The sequence below is a fragment of the Numida meleagris genome, chromosome 1 (assembly GCF_002078875.1).
Source record: "Numida meleagris isolate 19003 breed g44 Domestic line chromosome 1, NumMel1.0, whole genome shotgun sequence".
Classification (NCBI taxonomy): domain Eukaryota; kingdom Metazoa; phylum Chordata; class Aves; order Galliformes; family Numididae; genus Numida; species Numida meleagris.
Window position 1 is genome coordinate 85,600,111 of NC_034409.1, and position 21,032 is coordinate 85,621,142.

General features: G+C 38.6%; 1 protein-coding gene and 1 long non-coding RNA gene across 2 annotated transcripts in view; one reads left to right on the forward strand and one right to left on the reverse strand.

Moving 5' to 3' along the window:
• Positions 1–21,032, reverse strand: part of GUCA1C (guanylate cyclase activator 1C) — a 35,296-nt gene that overhangs the window by 10,561 nt on the left and 3,703 nt on the right. The window lies entirely within an intron of this gene.
• On the forward strand, positions 12,979–15,353 carry LOC110400781. Its single transcript, XR_002440066.1, has 3 exons — positions 12,979–13,157; positions 13,552–13,660; positions 15,093–15,353. It is a non-coding gene; the product is annotated as an uncharacterized LOC110400781 (long non-coding RNA).

A 21,032-nucleotide genomic window follows, 5' to 3' on the forward strand; every position in this document is an offset into this window, starting at 1 on the left:
TGCCTGCCCAGCCCACTGCCCCCGGGCCCCATGGAGCAGTGCAGGCCCTGCATGCAAAATGGCCATCCTGGGCTTGCCCTGTCCTGGAGAGCAATCTGGGCCTGCTACTCCCCATCAGGACTCTGGCACGTTCACCCTCAGCCCGTACAGGTATGAGTTCTCTCTCCCTTCTCGAACCCTTTCCAAGATCTGGACAATGCTCCGTACTCGCTGTAAAAGCCCTTGCCTCCAAGATGAGCCTCACATCTGAAGGATACGCCTTGGACACCAATGCTTTGGATTTGCTGAGTTAATTACAGCCATCAGTCTGTGTCAAGCAAGCATTTATGAAACAACTTCTTCAGTATGGTGGAGATCTCACTAATTATCACAGAGTCACAGAATGAATCATAGAATGGCTTGGGTTGGAAGGGAACTCAAGGATCATCAAGTTCTGACCCCCCTGCCACACAGCTGGGTTGCCAGCTGGTAGATCAGACTGCCCAGGGCCCCATCCAAGCTGGCCTTAAATGCCTCCAGGGATGGGACATCCACAACCTCTCTGGGCAACCTGTTCCAGCACCTCACCACTCTCTCAGTAAAAAACTTCCCCCTGACATCTAATCCAAATCTCCCCTTCTTTAGTTTAAAACCATTACTCTTTGACCTATTGCTATCTACCCATGTAAAAAGTTGATTTCCCTCCTGTTTATAAACTACCTTTAAATTTTGGAAGGCTTCCGTGAGGTGTCCTTGCAGCCTTCTCTTTTCGAGGCTGAACAGGCCCTGTTCCTTCAGACTGTTTTCATAGAAGAGGTACTCCAGCCCTTGGATCATCTCCATGGCCCTCCTCTGGACCCTCTCCAAAAGCTAGGTACCTATAGAACCCCTTCTTGTGATTTTTAACATCCCTCACCAAGTTTAGTTTGATGTGTGTCTTGGCATTCCTAATCCTATCTCTGCATGTCCGGACAACATTCCTGTATTCTTCCAAGGTGATGTGCCTTTGCTTCCATTAGCTGTACTTGCCCTTCTTTTCCCTCAGGCTGATCAGCAGGTCCTTGCCAATCCATGCCAGTTTCCTGCCTCCTCTGCCTGCTTTTTTCTGAGGCATGGAGAGATCTTGCACTCTCAGAAAGGCATCCTTAAAGAGTAGCCAGCTTTGTTCCACTCCTTTGTCTCTAAGGACAGCTTCCCAGGAGATCTTATCCAACAATTCCTTGAACAACCTGAAGTTTGCTCTGTTGAAATTCAGGGTCCTGACTCCAGTCTTTGCCAGGCCCACATTCCTCCAGATCATGAACTCAACCAGGGCATGGTTGCTGCAGCCCAGGCTGCCTCGAATCTTAACATCTTTGATGATCTTCTCTGCATTGGTGAGCAGTAAGTCCAGCAACAGTTCTCCTCTGGTCAAGCTGCCCAATACTTGAACTAGAAAGTTATCATCAGCGAACTCCAGGAATCTCCCAGATTGCTTACAGCTCACCATGTTGTCTTGCCACCAGATATCTAGGTGGTTGAAATCCCCCATCAGGATGACAGCCTGTGAGCATGAAATTTCTTGTAACTGATGCAGGAAGGCCTCATCAACAAGCTCATCTTGATCAGGTGGCCTGTAGTAGAGCCCAAACACCAGATGTCCTTTATTGGTCCCATCCCTAATTTTAACCCACAGACTGTCTAGCTGTTCCTGACGATTTCTCCAAGGGAGCTCCTCACAGTCTATCCACTCCTTAGCATAAATACCTCTCCAGCCTCGCCTATCCCTTCTAAAAGCTTATAGCCCTCAATGATGGTGTGCCAGTTATGTGAATCATCCCACCATGTTTCTGTGATTATACCCAGCAGAATTTGTCCCTTTCATTTTAGAACACCTCTGACATGTAGGCATCAGATTGATTTCAGAGCAACCTTCCATGCAGGGCAAAAATGACAGTCAGAGTGCCTTGATTCTGCTAGCAGAAGCTTCTGTCTCTGCCCAACTCCTGATCAACCAAAAGCAGCTCAGAGATGTTAGGATTGGAGAAAGAAGAAAAAAAAACAACCAAGTAAAGGCTTGAGAGTCTGAGCTCAGTTTCCCAACATTGGAGAGTTTAGAGGAGATGTGAGCTGGAGCTGAGAAAGTCTGTTTTGGAGAAAAATATTCTGGTGAAGAACTTGCAACTGAATTGGTTTTAAGCAGAAGTTTGTAGTTTGCTTTAGTCTAGGTCAGACAAACCACTATGATACAGCCCACATACTCAAAGAATACTACAAGAGAATGGTAGCAATGTCTGAGGATTTACCATCCAAAAACTGAATTATCTGAAGCATCTCTACGTGTTTGAGAATAACTGTTTTGAAAACCTAGCTAGAAAGTAGCAAATGACAGGTGACATCTTCCTTTGTACCAAAAACATTGAGCTTTACCTGCAGCTGGACAAGGGCAAAATGGTGTATAAAACAGGGCTGTTCATTAGTTATGGGGTCTCCTGAAAACAGAGTAATTTAATATTAGCCTTTATGAAATGCTTTTTCTTCAGAATGTTGGCTTATGTACAATTGAGGCTGCTGACTTCTATTCAGTCAGGGCGGTCTGCAAAGGAAAAGCAGGACAGTAAAGGAATGGCAGCCTTATGCAACAAGAATTAGTAGTCAAACCCTGGAAGCCTGAAAAGGGCATTATGCTTTGATTCCTAGAATAGTGTTGCTAATCTTCACAGGTCCTTAAAAAAACTCTCACAGCTTCAAATTGTTTGAATGCAGATTAAAAATAATTGACTTGGAAGCTGTGAAGGAAGACACAGCCAATCCAAAACAGTGCAGTCACTCGAGGATGGGCCAGAACAACCAAACCTGGGCATTTTGGCTGTGTAGCTCTTGAATGTGGATTTCTGGTATTGATGCAGCCCTACTGAGATAACTTCTGTGTTAGCCAGCCATCTCCTTTGGCACACAATAGTTACGCATATGGAAAAGGATGGTTTCTGTTCCTGTAAAACCCTACTAATTGTGAACTCATCGTCTTATTTAAGAGTACTGAGGACTCACATAATAATAATAACATACAAAATAAATGGTGTCTTGTTTTCAATTTTGCCCCTGAAAAATCTCTAGACTGCACAGAACTCAACCTGTGCAGGAGAATAGCTCAACAGACTTCATCTGGATTAGCAAGTGGGCAAATATAGACTCTTCAGGTATTTCAAGCCCAGGGCTTAGAATGTTAAGCCACCCACCCTTCCCACTCCATCTCTTAGACTATTACTTAAGCCTGATAATGCAGAGAGAAGCATTTATGTATATATTGGCACAGGTCAAAGAGCAGATTACAACAGCTCAGAATAACTTGTGTGAAATTTATAGTTAATCCTGTGTGCTCCTCTCTTTCTGTCTACCCCCTCCATTTCATAGTACTGATTTCTCCATTCTCAGAAGACTAAAGGTGGATTAGTTTTGCTCCATTTCATCTTCCCCAGTTTCAGCATGTCCCTGATGTCTGATGTTGGAGTCTGGGGCTTGGAGAGGACTCCAGACCTCCATCAGGCTGTGGATAGAATTACCAGTTTGCTAGGTAAACAAAGCTGACATTTGTCACAGTGACAGAGGGGAAACTCTTGACATGCAAAGGCTGTTAGGTAAGGATGAAGAAAGAAGCAGGAAATTAGGAGTGGCAAATCATTATGTGGTTTTGTGATAGGTGCATACCCTCTGTTACATAAAGAGCCCAGGCTATATTGACCAAACTGTTATGCAAAGTTCTGCCTTGTTCAGCTGAAGAAGACCTGTTTTGCTTGGTGTCTTAAAAGATACCAGGCTTTCAGGTTTGCTGGCAAAACCTGTGGAAATCCAAAATGCTAAGATGACCAACAATTATATATATTTTTTAAATCTCCCCTTCTCCTTCCTTCTCCCCAACCCTTTGTCATCACTCACCATTTTCTTTCAAGGTTATTGGTCAAGGAGGGAAACAGGGAGGTTACCAAGGCACTGGGCTGAGGCTCGCAGAATGACAGAGCAGTGTTCAGGGAGGCTGTGCAGAAGAAAAGCTTGTGCTCAAATGTTGTAGCCCTTTGCCATCACCTCTTGCACGATTCAGCTTTCTCCACCCCTAATGTTGAGCCTTTGCTCATGCTTTTAGGAGCATCTTCCTCGATATATAACAAAGCAGTAGGCAAGATAGAGTAAACTAAAAAACACACTGATAACCACAAAGCCTTTATTTTTCAGCAAATTTCTTGCTGACAGTTCAGGCAAACTTTTCTTGTTTTACAAACCCTCGCAAGACAAACCTATAGAAAAAAAAACTTTGAGAACAAAGATGCCTTCTAGGGGCAAGGATGTGCTCTTTGGCAGATAATCACAGATGTTCCTGCATCATATTTTAGGAATTAATGTCTCAAAGGTTGTACACAAGAAGGCTCCCAAAAGTTAAACATGCTTTCTATTATTCTCTAAACTACTCTGTATTATCACATGAGGACCTCAAGGAAGGAAAAAGTTAATACTCTACTTTCTTTACCTCATAGGCTTTTTTAAAATTTCTGTTAAAAATGAGAGATTATATATCATATTTGTCACAAGAAAGCTGTAAATTTAGTGTCACTAAACGAATTTGTAACCAGGTTGGTTAAAACAGATAATCTGATTTCTGTTGCACTTTTTCTGCAAAGCTCAGCTCACCAACATTGTTCTCACCAACAAATATGTTAATCACAACTGCACACACTTTTGGGCTTAAGCAATGCTTAAGTGATAAAGGGGAAAAAGGTCAAAATGTAAACTAGGAGTAGCTTTCATTTTCTCTATTAATAAATAATAGGGCAATAAATAGAAATCAATGATGGCTACCCTTTTGAAAAATACTTAAAATTTCTTTTAAAATACATACAGATTAATGAACTCTTTCCCATGAAAATTACTGTTCACTTTATCTATATAATAATTTAACGAACAGTGTTTAAAAGTAATTATGATTAACTGTACAGAGTTAATCTTCATTGCCTGCTTATATAGCATGACAATATTTCTGCGTTAGCTGGTAATGGTAGTAATATGTTCAGTAATGGCTGTAGATTACATTCTAATTTGTTTACACTTAAATGAAAATTTCGAAGAAGCCCTACGTACATTGTTACAGAAGCACAACTGCTTCAGTTTTAGGCATAATCAGTCACTGAGTAGCTGCAGAGAAGACAGCTCTAAACCTTTCCTTTTAATTTCCTCTTGTAAAGGACCTACAGGCTGGGCTGTCTTAACCCATGAATCTCAGGTGCTCTAATAGGAATTGGACACAGACCTCATTTTAAGACTCCACTTAAAGAATCAGCTTTTCCCATGCTTGATGGTGCAGTGCCATTGCTAGGGAACTACTCTGACCTAAAACTTTTAGATTAGAACTCATACCAACAAATCTTTATTTAAGAATTCAAAGATAACGACATTAAGCAAGAGATGATTTTACTAATAGAGATAAAATAGTCTTTTAGCTGGTAATGTCACGCTATTAGAGAATAAGTTAGTACTATTACAGCAATAAATCCTGCAACAAACCACTAGAAAATAAAATTAGGATTGTGAAATTGCACCAGTGATTGACTGGAAGTTCTTACAAAGTTAAAGAATACCACAACCTTTTTGGAATCAATATAAAACTGGATTTCAAAAAAAATTCTAGAGGTAGTTAAGAAGCAGAACAATGACATTCTTTAAGACAGTCTATAAACGAGTAGTGTTTAATGGAACCAGATTTAATAGTTATAGAACATTATTTTTATTCTGTGAATATTTTTATAAGGGTATAGTACCTTTAAATGGCACTTAAGCATAGCGACAAAAATAATGTAACTGCACTACTTTGAACTCAGGAAACTATAATTTAATCTCATCCTTATTTACAGTAATCAGACTAGTTACTTTACGTTTAAGATAAACTTATGCAATGTTACTCCAGATTAAGGCAAAGCAAACTGTCTGACTTTGTTTTTGTTGGTTTTGTTGCATTATGTCCAAAACTAATGTGAAAACAATTTCTACATGTACATGTCAACTCCAAAAAGCCAAAATATTTCAAGAAGTAAGAGCTGTAGACTTCTGTTACTTCTGAGGCAATTGTGAGAATGAAGAAGGGTTCAGAATTGGAAAAAGCAAGAATTATATTACTCTGGGCAAAGCGATAGCACTATCCACGTGTGCAAGGGCAACACAAGAATCACAAGAAGTACAGAAAATAAAAAGCATGAAATGTAGTGTGTCTTGCCAAGCACAATACCAGCTTATATGGCTCTTGACCCCTTACTATAGTGTGTAATGCATAGGTTGTTGCTGCAGCCTTACAGCTTGGTTAAGCTGTTTGGTTAGAGTAAACTAGGAAAAATGTACTTGCCTCGAGTTTTTTCAACCTGAAGAGATCCCTAAAATTATGCAGGCAGCCCAAAGTCAATTAGTTACATTAATCACCAAAACATATATGAAAAATTTTAAATATTTCTTTGTATGTTTTTTCTTAGAATATGAGCTGCAACTTCGTCTTTCACACAGAATTTCATGTTCAAATTATGTGTGTTTCCTTCTGCTACAATATCTGAGAATAGATACTTGCCTAATCCCATTAATGCCAACATGGCCAGAGAAGATAACATCTATTTATAGTTAGACCACAGAATCAGATGATGAAAAGTCTACCTGAAAATCACTGAAGATCAAAACAATAAAGGCACTGAAGTACAGTAGGGAAGGAGCTAGGATGAGAAAATGAGAAATAGTGATCTGTCTCCCCGCACTTGTCAGCATTGTGCAAAGTAGGAGGAGTGAGAAAAGAGCTTATTCTTTGCAGGGGAAAAGAAGGTTTTATATTTACTTTACATTGCTACATGCATAATTTGACACATAACTAAATTCTACTGAAGTAACACATTTCTGCATTTCTTATTATGTGTTCCACATCAAATAATCTGCTTTCACTTTCTTCTTTAGAATTTTAAATTGATTCCTTTTAAATTTTTGTTGGTTCCAATTTGCGTAATGATGTCAGATGAGGTCTAGTTTATCACAGGACTACTTTAAATCTTAAATGAAAAAGCACAAACTAGATTGATATCATTTGTTGCTTGCCTAACTAAAGATTTTTTCCACTCTTTAATGTGGAGTGTCCATTTTTCTGCATTTACCAACTTATGTCTGCACAAGAAGTTTAGGAAAAATACTATTCTCAGTTGAGAACCATCCAACGCTTTCAAAAATGTTAACAGAAAGTCCTTGAACTTGCGTACTTTTTCTCTGGTGCTACAAATCAAAACCTTATTAAACTTCTTTTCATACTGTATGTAGGCACCAAGACTGCCAGAATTCAAAAAGTGCTTGGACAGTGCTCTCAGACAGAGGGTTTGAATTTTGGGTGGTCCTGTGTGGAGCCAGGAGCTGGACTCAATGATCCTTATGGGTCCCTTTCCACTCAGGATATTCAATGATTCTGGTTTTTTTTTGCAAAGCAACAAGACAATTTATGCCAAAATAAGCAATAAGAGAACTAATGTAGCTGCATCCCATTTTCTGTATATTGTTTCACATATTAAATAGCTTTATAAATTTTGTCCTTCACAGGTCACAAGAACTCAAGCAATCAATTCTTGCAATATTCAATCACTACATTTTGTAGTTGCAAACCTATCCGCAAGCTCTTGGAAGTGGATGACAGTACTTTGGGTTTTTTGTTTAAAGTGAGAAGGCTTGTCAGAATAAGTGTTAAGCAGTACCAGTGATGACTACAGATTTTACTCCCTTATTCTATTTAAGAGAAAATAACACTTCCACTGAAATATCAATATAGCAGACAATTCTTTTCTAGGAATATTTCTTCTTTAACTTTGGTATAACATCATTTTGAATTATATAAAAATCTCTAAAATCTGTTATATATTCTCACAGAAAACCAAGTATACATCAATATATTTGGCAACTACTTAAATACTTTAAATAAGCGTAACTGTTTACTCTCTAAAATTCATCACTAGGCTGCATAAACCAGGGCTGCATGACAGTTATGCCCAAGCTGAGATGCAGAGAGAATAAAATAAGCAGGAGTTTAGCTTACTTTTATTTGCTATTTGTTTTTGGTTGGAGATTTTTCAATTTTTATTACAAATAGCTTAAGAATGAAGACTGTGATCATTTTTCCCTTGAATGGCATAATTAAATATGTCATTTAAAAAATGAACTTTGTTGCACTAGCATTTTAAAGAAAACATTACTTTTGAAGACTTTCATTGCTAAGCTGTGACAAAAGATAAACTCACCATCTATTATACTGCCAATGCCATTATATAAATAATGCTTACAAGTGTTAATGTATGAGTCATGAAGAAAACAATTACTGTACTACCACAATATTTTGTTCCTTGCTTACTGGTAAGTTTTTTGTTTAAATGAAAATCCTAAAAAGGAGAAAGATGTTTGTAACAGACCAAAGCTGGAAGGACCAAGGTTAGCAAGGAGGTGAAATGCAACACAAAAATGCAAACTTTATTATTTTTTTTTCCACACAAACCTCACTGGCTTCCTATGAGACTAATATTTCACACTTTACTTGCTACAGGTTTTAAACTGGGCATACAGGAAACACAGAAGAGAAAGCCTATGGACTTTTTAAGAGCATTTGACCATCATATTCACAATGGAATACCGCTAAGCATGGATGACCCCAACTTGTCTCAAGAAGAATTAGGCTGCTATAATAGGAACTGCAGATTAACCTCAGGCCTAACACTTTAACACAGCTTTCTGAGGAGATTCCTACTTGTGAGAAAACAGAAGCCTATGTGAGAAATTAATATTTTATTCTGACAACATAGGACTTGATTGAATGCCTTAATTTTATCAAAATGAGTTTCTTTAAATTTGGATAAACTTTAAACCAGTCCACAGACTATATGTTTTTACATAATAGCTTCAGCAATAGAAGTCACGACTGTTTTAAATTGTAAAAGCTCCACTTTTAAACCATGATATTGTCTGGCCATAAAAAGTTAGACAAAGGAAAAATCAGATCATGTATCTATAAAAGTCAGCTAGGCGAAATTTGAGAGAAAGTTTAAGTTTGCTAGCTATCTAGATAAACAGCACTGCTATATAAAAGGTACTACTAAGAAGAAGGAAAACATTGATATCAAGACATTTTATATACTCCAGTGCTCACTGTGATAACAGCCCCTTTATTAGGAAGCAACAGCCAGACAAGAGTGAAAAGCACAGGAAATCAAATTTTGACCTACAAACTTGAGAAGTTTCTGTAGTTCTGAGAGAAACTGAATGTGGGCAAAAGCCCAAATGACCAAATTATTTCTGAAGTCATGTGTATTGTGCATGCAACTGCTCACATGCATTAACTTTGGTGGTTTGCAGATGAAAAAATATCATCTGTTTAATATTGTGCAGTGTCTAAATGTTCTACATAATGTTGTAGGAAGATAATGATCCCTTATTTGTGGAATTGTAGTTGCCATTCAAGAGACCCCAGTGTGATATTCCCAGTAAGCTTTCCATTGACTGCTCTTCACATGCCTGTACTTAACTAAAAGCACTTTTCAGGATGAAAGCTTACATTTCCACCAGAATCCCCTGTGGATGAAAAAAACTGTATAAACGTATAGGACAAAAAGTGAATATGTGGAATGAGGAGATCCTTTTATTTTACTTCATCAGTAACAGCATTCCTTTCTCCTGCCCTGAGAGGCTGCTTTATTTCCAGCTTCACACATAAAAAGCATCATAGGCATGTACTTGAAAAGTATTTGATTGATATTTGTTATGTCTAAAACTATGCCTTAAAAATAGTGGCTATCAGTCTTGGTAATAAAGAAACAGAGTACTGTTAACAATATTAGAAAAAAAAGAAAATCAGGCCATCACAGAAAGGCAATTGTTATACTGCATAAAGATAAAAATACAACAAATTTGTAAAGCTCTATAAAAAGTTGGCTTGGGCTCAGGTTATAATTCTTACATCTCTGACTCCTAGCATTACAGAACAGAGACACATGGGAAAAAAAAGCAGTAGAAAATACTTTCTCTTGTATTGGCTATACAGCCATACTCTGCTGTCTCAGAAGGATATATTCCTGAAAAGTGCAAAGGTTAGAAATACAATGGGTAGCAAAGCAGTTTGTCTGAGATACTGAATTCCTGGCCATTTTTCTATTTTTCCATCCTTTCCCCATGACTGATCTTGTTTCAGCTGAGGAAGATGAGGATAAAGACAAAGACAGGGAAAGTTCAGAAAGAAATAACAAGAATGTTCCCAGTAAAAGAGGCAAGTTCAGTCACACAGATGAAGCAGCTGAGATCTTTCAGGACAGAGATCCAGAAAGCCGTGCTAAAAAGACAGCATGTCCTGTAGCTAACAGTCCCAGCATGGCTCCTCCTGCCTCTGTCCTCCATGCGATATGTACTGTCCCTTTATGTTTAAAACACATTTATTAAGTGCCTGTTTGCTCACTAATTCTTATGGGAAAAGTTACTTCACTCTCTAGCAGCCTTACTGCTTCATATATGAGCGATGAGTGTCTGCAGAGCAAAGTGAAAAAACTGTAACACCATACAGAGAAGTGACCATTAGCGGGGCACTGCCATTTTGTTTGTATCTGGCCACTGCCCAGGTAACTAAACGTGAGCAAATCCTCTCTCTGAAATCCACATTTATTTCACTCTCCACACTTTCACATCGATCCAGAATCTTAAGGTCTCAAAAATCTGCAGAGCATGTGCTGGTAGATACACTGCAGCACTGCAGTGAGGACCCACCAGCATAAGGCAGTCCTCAAGACAGACCTAGAAAACACACCACACTTGTCTGCCAGTCTGGCAGTTGTAAGATATCTTTTACCTTCTTCCTTCACAACCACATAGTCTAAGGTCATCTACACCTAATTAAAGGTGCTACACACAAATACTAGATGGCCAGAGTTTTGACATTGCCTGTTCCCTAACAGGTAGCTACATTAAGGAGAGCAAACTGCAATCACAAGCACTTATTGCGGTAGCTGGGATGGTAAACTGGAATTATAGCCAAGAGAATTTGCTTTACCTCTTCATTCAGTCTGTCTAGTCTTGTAATTTGCACACTGTGTATTATCTCCTTATCTTAATTACATTTTCCTCCCTGCCATATACTCAATACAGTAGTTTGGGGAGATTTGGGTTTTTTTTGTGATGAGCTTCACTGGTTAAGTGGAGATCATATTTTCCCCTTTGTCTAATATTGTTGTGAAAAAGGAGTTCATTAACTTTGTATTTGATCATATGATTATTTTTATATACTCACATACAAGCATTGGATAAGCAAAGTATAAAGAAAAAAATAATAATAAGCAAAGTAGAAAGAATAACCAGTGAACTGCAAATTACATCTCATTTTTAGAATTGCTTCTTGACATTTTTAAAGTGTCCCTGGAAAAGTACTAGCAAGAGTCCTACTCAAAGCCCTCAAAGGCCAGTCCCACCTCTTGATCTCTAGTGTACCACAGCAGCAACCCAGTCCGCAACAGCAGTTTGGTGAACAGTGCACAAAGAAAAGCCTGAAGGCTACAACTCACAAGCACTAGCATACGATTAAAGAAGAAAAGAAGATTTACCTGGTTCAGATCAAAGATATCAAACACTCGTTTAATGTATAGATCTCCCTGTGGATCCAGCCCTTGCAGACCAAGGAGTTTCTTGAATTCGTGCAGGCTAAGTTGCCCAGATGGGCACTCTCTCATAAATTTGCTGTAATAATGGTGCATCTCTGGGATAGGGCCATCACCTGGTAAAGATTCACTGGCACCCATATTATTACGCAGATGTCTCTTTTATTCTATTCACAATTATGTCTTCCAGGTTCAGAGTCTTGCACATGACCAGAATTCAGGCAAGTACTGCATTTAAAGGGCCACAGTAAACCTCTTACGGCTAAGCTTCTCTTTTTATTTAGTGACTCTTTGAGCCCATGTGAGATTACCTTTAATGCCTGGTTCTAAACAAGATGGGATTTCATAATGTGGTTAAAGTAGAAGTATAGATGCCCAGACTCAAATAATGGTTCGTGAAAATCCAAACTCCCACTAACTACAAACATACTAGAAAAACTGGGAGATCCTCAAAGTGGTTGACTATGAACAATTAGCAACACATAAAAGTCTAATCCTGGACTGGCTAGGAAATAATTATACTTTATCCCATAAATAAGGATGAAAAAGTTGAGACCACTAGTGGACAGCTCACCGTTACATCTCCACTGTAGGAGGGCTAAGCCTTTCTAAACACAGCCTTTTGGACTCCTCCTTGAAGCACTTCTTATCATGGATACGCTAGTGATCTCTTGCACCTGTGCGCAATTGCACCGTGTTTGCTCCAGCAAAGCACGGTCCCCAAGTAAAATACAACTTTCTGATCATCAGCACAGTGATAGATCTTGAGCAAAAGAGGAATATTTTACACAAACTTCTTTAAAAAGAATCAGCTAGATCTGTTGATTAAATAGAAGTTCCCTTGTTGTTGGTCAGTGCTGTAGTCCTGCTTTTTGTTTTACAGCTTTCAGGAACTGAATTATTTCTTCCTCTGTAAGATCAGGGAAGGGGCTGGGTATCAGTAATACTTCGCTGCTGATTACCTTCTATACAGGGAGATGAGCGGCTCAGGGGAATTACTAGAGCTATAAATACTAGTGTAAAACTATAGGATGCTAGAGATGTAGGAACAAAGCACTCCCACTTATCCTTTTCATTTACAATCACATGGTGAAGTTAAAGAGCATAGTCCTGTGAGATGTTGAGTGCCGTGTGAAAAACAGCAGCCCCCTCCAACCCACACAGGCCAGAGAACAATCAATATTTCATGGGACTGGGCCTGTTTTTAAAGAGACTCCATATGATCTTAGTGGGTTTTGCTAGAGCTCTCTCCACAAGAACACTGTGAAGTTCAATATCATATACTATATTGTGACGTATGTGGGTAAGAAAGCTGCACACTCCTCAAAAGTGCCCATGAACTTTCAAAGATTGAGCAGGAAGCACAAACATTGTTCAGCCAAAGATGGTTCTGTAGGCAGAGCATACACACCAAACTGGGTAGTGGTATTGCAGTCCTTTCACCAGAGACCATCTCCGATCCCTAGAGCTTCTTCATGATGCCAACGATGGAGGGAGAGTGGGGACACATCTGGTGCGGTAAGCAGGGAAGCATACCTTGGGTCTTCTGAGTTTGTACGGCCAGTGGGTGCAGGGAAGACCCCCAGACTGAATAACAGTTCTAAGGGAGAGCAGGAGAGCCCATACAGGCCTTAGACCATTTATTGGAGCTGAGGGAGTCTCTGAGCTGAGGCAAGAAGGGAAGGGTCACAATAGTATCTCATCCATGCCACAAAAAGCTCTTCTCTGAAGAAGGAAGAACATTCTAGCTTACATCATAGCTTACATCCACTGCCTGCCTGCAGGTGAGTGTAAGCTGAGTGTGGAGTGGTGTGGAGGAAGAAGGAAGCAAGGACAAGGGAGGTGAAGAGAAATAAGCAGACAAACCTCTTGCTTATGCACAGTGACAAAAATTTCATTTTTTCTTCCTCAGTCATCATAACCTGCACTTAAAGCAGTGGACAACCATTGTGTCAAACATCTGAGAAAGACAGAGCACCAGGGATCTGACTTAGGCTGCTAACTTCACGAGATGAGATTAGGTAAGGATTCTCCTTCCTCTCATACCTCTTCTCTTGTTCAGTGGCAACTTTCTTGCATCACATCACCTTCTGCAAAACCTGGACCCCACTTAGGCAAACAGAACTTGGCAGCTGCCCACATCAGTTGATCCCTCTCCACTCCCTCCTATATTTCTCACCCTTTCACACCAAAACCCAAACACTTCCTCTGCTAGTTTATTTCAAATAGCAGGTCTCAGGAAAGTGTATCCGTGGTGTCTGAGGCACATGAGAAAGAGTTCTGCACTGACTTAAAGATGGGGCCTTAGAAGTCATACTTTTGTCAGATTTTGCACTTTCTCATAAAAAGCATGTAAGGAAATGTTACTTTAAAATCATTCCAAGTTTACTTTAATACTTGTTTTCAGGATTACCTGTTTTCATTTAATAACAATAACTAAAATATTTGTAAAAGACAGCAAAAATGCCTGAAGAAAAAGAAATCTGATTTATAGTTCACCCTCACAGCATCCTTCACCTCTAGTGTGGGACTGGAGCAGTATATAATAGCTAATATTACACCTGACAAAAAAAAAAAAGGGAAGTGAGTTTTATGGAGCACAAAAAGGCTTAAATTTATAGCCTGCTGCATAGTTTGACAGCAGTTAATAAACTCACAGACAAAGTGTGTGCTGAGATAGTAGAAATTCTACGGAAATTGCCTATTCCTGAAGCCAATGGCAATGGAACACTTCTACTTTTATAAACAAAAAAAAAAAGAAAAATGTCATAACATTGTGGAACCAAACTGAGGAAACTAATATAGCAAAGCCATCTAAAAAGCACTGAAACAATGGGTATGGAGACCATCATGTATATATATATATATAGGAAGCCCAGTGAAGCAATTCCAAAAAAGCAATGTGTGTCAAAATGAACTGATGCTAAATGCCAAAGATAAAATTTCAGTATCTATTAAAATCTACATTGGAGATGGCAAGAAGCTTTCTGGAGCTTGTACAATATTTTGGGAATTAAGAAAGAAGTACATACCAGTAACAGGGAGATCATGTATTTGCACTGAGAATAAAAGTCCTATAATAAAGATTATTGGTTCCAGAACAGACTGCTGCAAAACTGGAAGAACATGAAGCACACAGCAAATGCACTCTGTAGATAAAGGAAAATTGTCTGTGTAGGCAAACATGATAAAACAAAACCCTGCACTTAGCAGGGGGGGGTTGAGACTCGATGATCCTTGAGGTCCTTTTCAACCCAGGCCATTCTATGATTCTATGATTCTATGAAAACAAAAATAGATTCATTAATCCTGCTCTGAAAATGTTATTAAGTCATCAGTTTTGGAAGGGATGATGCTATTTGAATTTCTTTACAAATTAAAGAAAAAGTAGTTCCTTTGACATAGGTTAAAAATAGTGGTTGCTCCTCTTTTTTCTTTTTCTCTTCACAACAGGGTGATCACAACCTACACTGATAAGAAAAATGGGAGAAAAATAATAAAGAAGACATTCTTTTTCTCTTGGATATTATGACAGTTGTGGTGACTCAAATGTAAGGAGCAGACACTAAATCCCTGTGTTGTGAAATAAGGTCACACGTCTTTAAACTGTGATATATTCAGCTGAATACTACCTATATGAAGTGGAAGACAAACAATGACAACTGCTAATGCTTGAAGTAGCACATACCAAGCATTAAATGCACTTGAATAAAAATCCGATTCCTAACTAAAAGTTGTGTCACCTTTGCCTATTCACTTTCTGTCTTTTTTTTCTTGATTTTTGAATCTATTCAAGCTCTCACCAACCCCAATGCTTTTCCTTCCTCAGCAATTCCTACCTGCCATTTGTTTTGAAAAGTGCCATTTCTCTCTCCTGTGTGATTTGGCTTTGCCCCTGGACTTTGCCCCTCTTTTTCTTCTTGCATTCCTTTTCCTCCTTGTCCTTCACTGCTATCAGATGATGTCCTACTGCTGCTGAGTGCCTACAGACATCTGCAGCTGCTGTTTACCATCACAAGGCATCTGTGACTGCTTGTTTCAGTTGCAGAGGGGAGCTACCTACGAAGCACCAGAGAAGGCCACACTGCAAAAATTCTCATATCACAGTCTAACCATCTGAGTTAGGAGCGCATTTCCCTTTCTCTACACTGTCACCCTCCTCCACCACTGCCAAATCTGCACTAGCATATAGCTACTCCTCATCTCTTGCTCACCTCCTTCGTAAACAAGAAGGCTTTTCTGCTGGTGAGGCAAGTTTAACTTTCTAGCATAACATACAGTCTCTCAGCCAGGGAGGAGAGGATTCACTAAATTCCTGCTAACTCTGGCATCGGGAACAGGAAAAGAAGGGTTTTCACTGTTTCCTATGGCTTCACACCATGGTATATGCATCAAAGCATGTAGGGATAAGTGTAGATGCTTGATTGTTGTTTCATTGAAAATATTGATCAAACAGTGGCACAACTTTGTCAGTTAACAAAGTTCATTCTATGCCTTCTATTATATGTCTATGTGCAGTTAATTCCTTGGGATTGTGCATAAATTTAAAACAGAAACAGAAGACAGTGACCATTTAAAAGTACATCTACGGAAGCCTGTTATGAATGATTCCTTTTTGTACTACTATTACAATAACTACTGTTATTTCTGACATGGAGACTAATAAGAATAGCACGATACATGTACTGCTGATGAGATAAGCAATTGTGCTTACCTGGTGTGTAGTCTAGCCTAGGCTTTTTTTGCCATTAAATTAAGCACTTAGAGATACAATTCTGCTGATCTGGTTAGCCACACACTACAGCACACCATTGTCTATAAATAATCAGCAGACCATGCATAATGAAATAACGTCTTATACTTAGTGCATAACCATTTGTAGTGCAGTCGTTTTCATTTTAAAGATAAGAGGTTACATCAGGCTGGCGGCCAGTCACTAGCAGGGCTCCCAAGGGCTCCATTTTTCAGGCCAGTTGTCTTTAAAGTTTTCATCAGTGACTTGCACACAGGATTTTGGGTGGTCCTGTGTGGGGCCGGCAGTTGGACTTGACAGTCCTTGTGGGCCCCTTCCAACTCGGGATATTCTGTGATTCTACTCTGACACTTTATGTAGTCTTCCCTTAACACAGTAAGAGGCCCCTTCTGAAGCTGTTTATTTTCATCAAAGTTTCTAGTTGCCTATAGATGTATCCTCCTTACACAGATCTCCATACAGGTTCAGGAATAGTTTCTTTTCGAGTCTACTGCAAATTCACTGATTATCCTGAACTGACAAGAGTTTGGGCTGTGCCTTGTTGAGAGGGCATCAGGGAACTACTAGTAAGACTGGCAACTTCTGACTGAGGACAGAAAAGCAGTGTCATGATTGTTAAATGATTACTTTCAAGTGATCTTAGTAGAACTGAAAGAAAGGAAGCAGTCCTCTCAGCCAGTAAAAATCTGAGATTTCAGTGAAGTGTCCTGATTCCAAATGGAAGAAACAAAAAACCCCACAAATCCCCCAACATTCATATGCTGATATACCTGAGGAGGAAGAGGAAAACCAAGCAAATACTTAATTTTGAAAAAAAAAAAAAAAAAAAAACCCTCAATTTTCAATTGCCTGTAACTGCCATTAGTTTAAGTTTATTAAAAAAATCATTTTCAATTTAAGTTAATAAATTCTTCCTTCAAGAGTTCCAAAAATCTTTGTATTAAGGGTTATATCTCTGAATTAACTCCAACCCCAATTATATTTTGATGCCATAGGCTGTTTTCATAAAGGATTTTGGCTTAGACAAATCGATTTTTTCTGGTTAATAATGTTACATACAGCTCTTTAAACAACTCTAAATCCTTGCTGCTTCTTTTTATCTGCCTACACAGCAGAGATATTTGGAAGAACTTCATCTATTAAAGCATCCTTAATTTTTTTGCCCCACCAGCAAAAAAAAATCCACCGAGTTAAGCATTTCAGAAGAGGGAAAATAGAGCCAATAGAGAGAGACATCAGTAAACATTTAATTAAAAGGAGAGGCTGTCTTCTGTAATTAGGTACTGTTGCTCTGATTGGAGATGTTGTCCTTGGTGTCTTAAGCCTAGACACTGAGCAGCTTGCATCTCCTAGTGGCTTCAGTTAGCAGTGCAGTGGTTTGTTGTGATTGCTAAACAGCAATTGCAAATTGGTACTGAGCACTTCCTGCCCAAGTCCTCTCTTCAGCCGGTGGGAAAAGTGGGCTCTGTGGCGTGACACTTCAACGCGCCATTCCTGGTCTCTTCTTTCACCTCTTACTGCAGCTCAGGAAACTACCACATTTATTACCATGTGTTTTTTTGTCCTAGTGTCAGCTCTGTTTCTGACGGAGAATGAGTCTGTCACCAAGATTTTAACTATCTTTTCAATACTCCTTCTCTGCAACCTGAATTTCTGTTCCACAAGGGTTTGAATTAATATACCAAGAAGAGATTAGACATTATTTCTTCTTTCCACTCTTTGAACAGTTATTTATCTCTCTTTACATGTGTGCCTTGTTTTTGTTCCTTTGTTATATATATTAAATATGTATATATATATTTTTAACTGTTTTCTTATTTTCCCTCCTGGAAGTCTGGTATCTACTTATCTTCTTCTTGTCTAATCCTATTTTTTATTCTACTTTTTTTTTTTTCACTACACTTCTTGATTCTTTCAATTTCTCTTCTAGAAGAAATAACACCATCTTGGAAATTCTGATTTATGGAATTATTCAAGTTTATCTTCCTCCCTTGCTCAGACTTGCATGTTCCTTCTTGGTTTGGTTTTTTTTTTGTTGTTTTTGGTTTTTTTTTGTTTTTTGTTTTTGTTTTGTTTTGTTTTTGTATTTTTTCCAGGGTGCGATGAGGGAAGTAATAATAAGAGCTATACTACTGTTCTGCAAACTTTCCAAATGAGAATAAAAACAGATAATAACAGGTAATAAGATAAAGAAAAAAATTAGATTCATTGTAATGATCTAAGTATGCAGCTCAGTAAACCTGAAGAGATTTCACTTTGGAAACAGCAGGAAAAATAATTTTTTAAAAGGAGAACGAAGACAAAAATATTCACACAAATTTCAACAGTGAAAGGGAGGAATCTGAGGATTTTAAGACTTGGCCAATCTTACCTGCAAGGAGTTATTTGGTAAAGTTTTGAAGAGCTCTTCTCTTAAATAACCTCAGTACATTAGACAGAATCCAACAAATCAAGTTTTCTCAATTTAAGCAATGCGAAATGGAAATTAATGAGAAAAAAAAATCCCGATTATCTGTCCCTTCTTATTTGATATCACTAGGCCCAAATCTTCTACTGTGCATGCTAACATATACATTTCATGATGAAAATAGTCCAAGAAAGTTTCTTACCTGATTCATGTAAAAAATGTGAAACACCTGCTCAACAGATCTGTTTGCCCGAAGTTTCGTATCACAGAAACTACGTATTATCTTAAATTCATGGAGAGTAAATTGAGCAGAAGGGCAATGGTCCATAAAGCTCTTGAACCACTGACTGTTTTCTGTTGCTGCAAAATCATCAGCTGATTCTTTGGCACCGATAACACTGTCCACTTTTCCTCTCCATCCACACCGCACTGTTAATATTTGCACAGTGCTCCTGCATGCCCTGGCTTGCTGCCAGCTAGAACTGAACCACAATCCAGGAGCTGTAAAACTACCATAAACCTCTCAAAGATCTGTGCAGATCTAGATTAGGTAAAAATAGAAACTCCATAGGATCATCCTCTGTGATCCGTCTGAGCCAGACAGGTTTGTAAATAAGCATATACTTCTCTCTGGCTAGAGCTACCTTGACACCTCAGTGAGTTCCCAGGACTCAACTTGCATCTGCAGGAGCTATCTTGAAGACAGAACATGAGATTTTTGCTTGTATTGTGTACAAGCCCGCGTCAGGTTTGCAGCCTTGGTTCTCTTGCAAAACTTTCAATACTTCGCACTAAAATTGCTCTGGCTATGATGACTTTGAATGCTTCACAAGCAGCTAAATGGTGCCGCTGTGTGCTTTGTTTGGATGGCTTTACTTTCAGCCCACTGGAAAACAAGGAGAAAAACAAATCTTGAAAAAATACTAATAATATATATTGGGACTCTAATGTGTGCTAGTACATGTACATCCAGCTGAAAGACCATACAGAACACACAAGAAGATAATACTGGTATCGAAAACAAATGTTCTGAAAATCTCTCACAGGAAACATCAGGTTATTTAAATAAGAAAACTGGTGAAATTCACACATGAGAATGAAAGTACATAAATCAGTGCTATTGAAATTTAGGAGGAGAACATTTTAATTGAAAGCAGACTCTTAATGACTCTCCAATTAAAATACATGCTTTGAAGTTGACTTACTTCCTATCTAACCCAAGAATGAGATAAACACTTCTCATATAATCTTGAGGTAAAAAGAACTAGGAATATGCCCTTATATATATAATCCTGAAACAGCAGAAAAAAAGGAAGTGTAATCATATTGCTTCATTTGCATAATCCATTTAAGACTCATGTTCTGTTCACACAATCTCAGATAATGCAGTGACATAAATTACAGTATTTAAAGCATGTATCATAGAAACTGGAAGTTGATAAAACTACCTCCATCAATTTCATGTTCAGAGAAAAGTTTGCAGTACACTGATGTCCATTATTTGCTTGGAATTTCAATTCCTAAATGCCAAACACATATGCAGTATCTTGCAGAGATATTGGATTCCAAATTTGTTTCCACATTAAGTAACGTCAAAGATCTGGCAAGTTATTTTTGACATCATGGAGGAGACAAAATCTGGTCCTCTAGCAGAAGAAAAATAACATCTAGAATTTAGAATAAACAAATAAACAAACCATCCCTGCAGTTTGCAGCTTTGAAGTATAATTGCAGTGGGCAAGGTAGTCTGAACAATAGTAACTTTTGGCATTTCTAAATGCTATGACACATCAGAACTTCGATTTATGTGTAATTTCTTTCACAAACTGACAAAATGTACCTCTTTATTCTGTTAAGAAGTAAACAGTTCCTGCTGACCAAATCAGGTAGGGTGATTTTCCACTGAAGTGGAGGGCAGAGAGACTTGGTTCTCCTAATGTGCAAAGAGCTGAGTCATTTTGTCATAAGATCCTTTGGCTCAGCATGGAATGGAGTCTTAAGCTGGATTTTTGCATTAAGACCAGAATCCAGAAGACAACTGCATTTTGATTGTACAGCATATAATTCATACTCTTGTTAGGGAAGTGTCAATATGGTCAGAATGGTCAAAAATAGTATGAGGATACCATTCCTGAGAAAGCTCATTGCGAGTCATAAAAATCCCCTATGAATTGCTCTCATATGGCTGGCATGCCAAAGGTCACTGTTTTATATAAACTGGCTGAAGCTTGTA